We start from the raw sequence: 5,939 nt of genomic DNA, 5'->3' as shown, positions 1-5,939 counted from the left end.
CCCCGCCCAGGCGGCAGGTGGCCCCGCTGCCCCCTCCCCGGCGCTGAGCTGTGCCCCACCTCGGGTCCACCAGGCCTTCCCCGAACCTCGCTCTGGGCGCCGGTTCCGGTGGCCCAGACTTTCCCATCCACCTTGCCCCCGGTTCGTTCTCACCCCACCCCAAGTTCGCCTCCGTGGACATGGACCGAGAAGCCGTTTTCCCTCGGAATCTGGATCCTGCAAAGGCGCCGCGTGAGGACCCAGTGCACTCCCTTCTTCGCTCCCCCACCCGCTCCCCCACGCGCCCCGGCACCCGGCCCGGCCCGGCCGCCTCACCCCAAGTTCTCTTCCGCTGCTGCGGGCACTTTCTTGTCTGCAGGCCTGGAGGGCTTGGAAAGCCACCGGCAAGAACCAGGCTCCCCCACCACCCAGATTCCACCTTTAGCAAAGGAAGCCCTAACAAGGAAATCCCGCTGCCAAAGGAACTCAGGCTTGAGAAGAAAATCCAGGGATTTCATAAAAATAGAAGGTTTTGTTCAATGTAATGGTCAGACAGGGTCGAGACTCTGCCAGCGGGCCGGGCTGGCTCTGAGGACCGACTTAAAGGTGGGGATGCTATTGAGGCCAATTATTCCTGGACAGCAAGGGCAGCTTCGCAAGTAGGGAGGAAGTGGTGTAAGGAAAGGAGAGGATTTGTTCCCAGAAGTGAACAGAGTGAGGGGTGGTAGCTCCCAGGTGCTCGGCCACACTTTCTGGGCAGAGGGACTGAAGATTTCTTCTCGATCCGTGGACATCAGCCAGACGCACTGTAAAGATATTGTTTTAATGAAGCTATAAGTCACTTTCTGAATTTTAAAAGCTACCACTCTGGCTCACGGATTTGTGATTCAAATCGTGTGTGTGTGTGTGTGTGTGTGTGTGTGTGTGTGTGTGTGTGTGTAAGACAGAGGACTAGAAAAATGACCCTGTCTTATCCATGGGGTGACTGGTACACCCCACAGGACGGTGGTGACTGGGTGGCTGCCCTAACTTAACCCCTCTGAGGAAACAGAGCAGTCCTACTTCCAGGGTTTTAGGGAACCTTTTTGTGATCTGAGGATACCAAGAGCACCAGGCCAAGGCATGAACACGGCCCAGGCACTCAGACATGAAGACACTATCACTTGTCCCTTCCCCTGCACTGCACACTCCTGAACCCCGGCCTTCCCGGTCCATTTTCCTCCCTGCTGTGGAGCACAGAGCGCTGGCCTTCTGGGTGGGCACCATCCTTCTCCAGGAGCAGCTGAGCCAGCTGGATAGAATGGCTTCCGGGCCTGGAGACAGAGCTTGGCTTTGAGGACCCTTCCTGGGGAAAGCTTATCATCTTAATTGGCACCAACATAGCACTGCAGCAAGTCCCATGGTGCATTTAGCAAGTTGGCCAAGGCCACCAGCTGAGGCATTTGCTTGGATTTTTAAAATAAGAAAAAGGCACTGCGCACATGGATGGATCAGTAAAGGATGACAGATAGCAAAAGCATCGGTCCAGATCTCTGCAATGGCTATGGAGATACAAAGTTCACCCGTTGGATAAAGGAAGAGATAATCAGGGCAGAACCTCCAGCCTTCCTAAGAGTGTGGACACTTCAGAGTTCTGGGTAGCGCTGGAGGACTTAGATTCCTACTGTATTTCTTTTTGGGGGCAGGTCTTAATATCCTATTTCTTTTTACAAAACACAGGAAATATTTTCCATTCTGCCCATCAGACTTAGCATCAAGCCTTTAAAATTTTTTTTCAACCTTCCTATATTTACTTCTCAGATTGACTTAGGTCTCTAAAGTGCACTCTGCCAGAGGACAACATACTCAATATTGGCCTGGGTTTAAAAGTTCTAATCTTTCAATCCCATTCACAGAGATTTATTTTATTATAAATATGTAGGAGGAGGGAGAATGTGGAAAGTCTTTAAGGAGGACTGGCATGGAACCCAGTTCTTTTTCTTTTTTAAAAACAGAACATTTTTATTAAACCCAACTTCTAGGACTGTGACTTCCAGGATGTTTTCCTGACCAAGGACTACAGCCTGGCTGGGGGAGGGCAGCTGGGGGTTCTGGGTAGTATGGGACTACAGATGTCTCAAATGAAAGTTTTAAAAGCAAGGACTGGAAATTAAAAAAAAAAAATCAGACCTATTCCACCCGGGCGCCCTAAATAAATAGCCCCGTTTGCAAATTCCTATCAATTATTATGTGATGGGAAAAAATCCTATCTGAAAATAAAGCACGTGGACGTGGAGAATTTTAATTAAATCTTACTGTGGATAATAATAACATGGCAGTGATTTTTCATTCGGCGCTTGCCTGCTCACCAGTGTTTTATGGCGTTTTCTTGCCTCTGACTTTATTTTAAAATATTAGACGAGGTGGAGAATTATAAACGACTCTTTCCTTATCTGTGCTGCTCACATATCCAGGATCAGAGGAGCTGATTAAGAAAGAAGTCAGAGGCAACGTTGGATTCATAATGATTTGGAATAATGAATCCTTATCTCTGCTTTCCAGATTATCTGCCTTTCAGCTCCCAATGTTTTGTTACATGGGATAATTTATTGCATCTAATACATCACAATGAATCTGATGGTAGAAAGTGATGGCCAACGTTGTGAAAAGGGGCCCTTATTTTTTATCCTGGGGCAATGAAACTGCTTTTTGCAGTTTTTAATTGGGAAAATATAAGGTAGATCTGATAAAAAAAAAAGAGCTGGGCATAATCTTGCCTGCTCCTGCTTTACCATGCTGCTCTTTAATTAGTGTGTTAATTTCAGGCTGAAATTAACAAGATCGACCTGAAATCAGCTCTTAGTTTTCTTCCCAGTTCCCAGATCCTAATTTTTAACATGATTTATTTTTATGAAAAAGGAGATAATTAATCATAAACTGACTAAAGCACAGGGCCAAGTTCAGATAAAATGCTCCTTGCATCTTTATATAGAAAGATACCAATAATGTTAATTTTTTTGAGATTTCTTTCTCCCCACCCTCTCTCTCACCCAACACATACAACTCCCACCTCAGCTACCCAGTCTAGCCCCATCCCAAGTAAACAAACAAACAAAATAACCGATTCTAGGTTCCTCTGGATATCCACTGAAGAAGCACACACACACACACACACACACACACACACACACACACTCACTTTCCTGGCTTTGTTTGTTAACAGGTGAAGACTATCCATAGGTTTAATTTTTGAGAGAACAGGGGTGGGTAAATTCTCCTAGCGCCCTCCCTTCCCTCACCCTCATCAACTTCCTTCCATTTTAGAGTTAAACAGGACACACATCTCATTTAATGGCTAATTAGTTCCAATAATTGGCATTTTTGTTTCTTTTGTCTTTCATCCTAATGCCAAAAGAACAAAAGCCATCTAAATGCAACAGGCTTTACAGGCCTCCTACAGGACAGATTTCTGAACCCTAGGCTAAACCAGCAGTCCCTGTCCCAGTGTTTAAGTACACTGGCCACATCTGGGCTTAGGGAAGTGGAGGGGCAGGAGCAGCTGATAATTCACTCTTTAAGCTTTTTGTGCCTGTTGATTACTTTCTGGTTGCTTGGATTAAACAATCGTCTCAAATATGCAAACCAGCGAGGAGAAATTCATACATATTCGCTCTCCCATTGTTCCTCCTGACGTCAGATCATAATTTCTCAGTAATTGGATGGCTTGCTCAGGAATACTGCTCATCTGAACTTCTCCACATTTTTCTAGGTTGCAGTATATTTTTGTGAGGGGAGGTAGGAAGAGGACTCGGCTATTTCTTAAAAGTTGTCATCTGTCACTGTCTGTCTTATTGCCCCCCCACGTGCACTTAAAAATCGAGTTTATTTCTTGAAATGTGAGAATCTGGAGTTTGCTTCCTGGAGTTATAACATCCCAGGCAATTCTTGAGTAGTCAAGGATGTCCACACAGGCAGAAAAAGACGGAGAGAAAGGGGTGGGCAGGGGCAGAAGCTGGGGCGCGGCTCTGCAGACCTTCTCCCTCTCCCTGGGCACAGGACAGAGACCTGGCTAGGTCACCCTCCCCACCCTGCAGCTTTGCCTCTCTGGGTGGCACCGAGGCTCCCATCTGTCTCAAGTTCAAGTTTCAGTTTCTGAGCTGTCCCACACTCTTGAGCAAAGACTTCTTCAAAATCTTGGGTTCTGATGATAAAGATAAACCCGGTTTTAGGTGGTGGGCGAGGGAGACACCTAATTTTCCAGGCTACTTCCCCTCACCTTTCAGTTCACTCGGGCCTTGTTACAGGGACGTCAGGCTTCTAGATCCAGCTCTGAATTCAGTACCAAGCCTTGTCCCTCCTCAGTCTTCTCCTTCTCTCCTTCCCTCTCTTCTCTTCCCTCTCTCCGCAGCAGTCACTCCAAGAATTTCAAGTATCAATTTTAAGTAATATTCATGCTCGGCCCCAGCCAGTGAGGTGCTGATGATCGGATAGGAGCAGAACGGGCTTCCCTAGGTGAGACGGACCACCGGAGCCCACTGGGCCGTTTCCCATGCCCAGATGAACATTCAATTTTACGGCATTATCTCCGCACTTAAAGTCGCTTTCTCCATTTCTGTGCCAAGATAAATTTGCATAATATTTGCAGCTGTAATTAGCTGATGAGCATCTCCCAGCCTCCCCCTTTGTTCCCCGTGCATTTGGTCTTCCACTGAGGCCGCGTTTGATCTTTAATATCACAGGATTCCCGATAGAGGATTGCATATCTTATCTCTGCGGCTCCAAATTCTTCTAAGAAGGAGGGAGGCAGGGAAGGAGGGGGCTTGGGGGTACCTGAGTGAGGAGAATGAATCAGAGTTTGAAAAGGTTACACAGGAAGAAGGCAAAGGTAACGACAGTGCAGAGAGACGAACGTGGGGGAGCTGGGTGGGGAGAGGTGGCCCTGCCTCTCGGAGTGGGGGTCTGTGACGGCTGGGTGACTGTGTGGAGCGCAGGGCCCGGACTTGGAGGAGGCTGGGAAGAGCCAAGGGTGGAAGGGCTTGTGGAGCGGCTCAGCCCGGCCTCACTTAGGGACCTTGCTCCCTCTCGGGAGGGGCAGTAATTGCTCCCGAGTGAGACGTCTAGGTCGCTTTTGCTACCCAGTAGCAGAAACTGGAACTTTCGAAACCAGGCGACTCCCTTATCTGCTCATCTGTTTGTCTCTTGTTCATAGACAGCGCAGCACTCCTGAATTACTAATATGTTACTGACACTTTGTGCTCTCTCCAGCCTGGTTTAAAATAAATAAAAGATACCACACACACACACACACACACACACACACACACACACACGAGGAAAAGAAAAAACTGATACAAACGACTAAGATAAGTGGACCCAGAGTCGGTGGCAGGGGAGAACAACAACACCCTCGGAAGTAGAGCAGAACCCGAGGGCTGAGCCCCGGCCTCAGCCTGGTTAATATTACTGTTTTTCTCCGGATTGGGAGTTTCTGACACGATGGCTGGGTTCTAGGACAGAAGGTGGATGGGAAGAGCTCCTGGCTGGATTAGTTAGTATTTGTGTGAATCCGGAGGGGGGAGACAGAGAAAGGCAAGGAAAGAGGGAGAAGGAGGAAAAGAGAAGACAGGAGAGTCGATTTTCATGCCAATCATTGAAACAAATAGCTAACATTTAACGTTTACACCGCGCTGGCGGCGCCCTGGCGCTGCGCAGACCCGGGGCCGGTCTAAAATGTCCCGAAAGCCTTTGGAGAAAACGAGTTTCCAGCTATCAGGTTCTCCCCATCTCCCCGCTTTCCCGAGGCTTCGGTTTCAGGCTGGACTTGTCCAGTGTCTGCGTTACCGCTGCGAGCTCCTAAATGAGTGTCAAGGAGGCAAATATCAAATAGCGCCGGGGTCAAGGCGATTTAGTTAACCATGGGGGCGCTTGGGACTGGGAACTCGTGGAGGACGCCGCGGGGGAGGGGAGGCGCGAGCGGAGGG

This window comes from Fukomys damarensis, unplaced genomic scaffold, assembly GCF_012274545.1.
Source record: "Fukomys damarensis isolate Sample0158 unplaced genomic scaffold, DMR_v1.0_HiC HiC_scaffold_10, whole genome shotgun sequence".
NCBI classification, from domain to species: Eukaryota; Metazoa; Chordata; class Mammalia; order Rodentia; family Bathyergidae; genus Fukomys; species Fukomys damarensis.
This window is presented reverse-complemented; position numbering follows the sequence as displayed.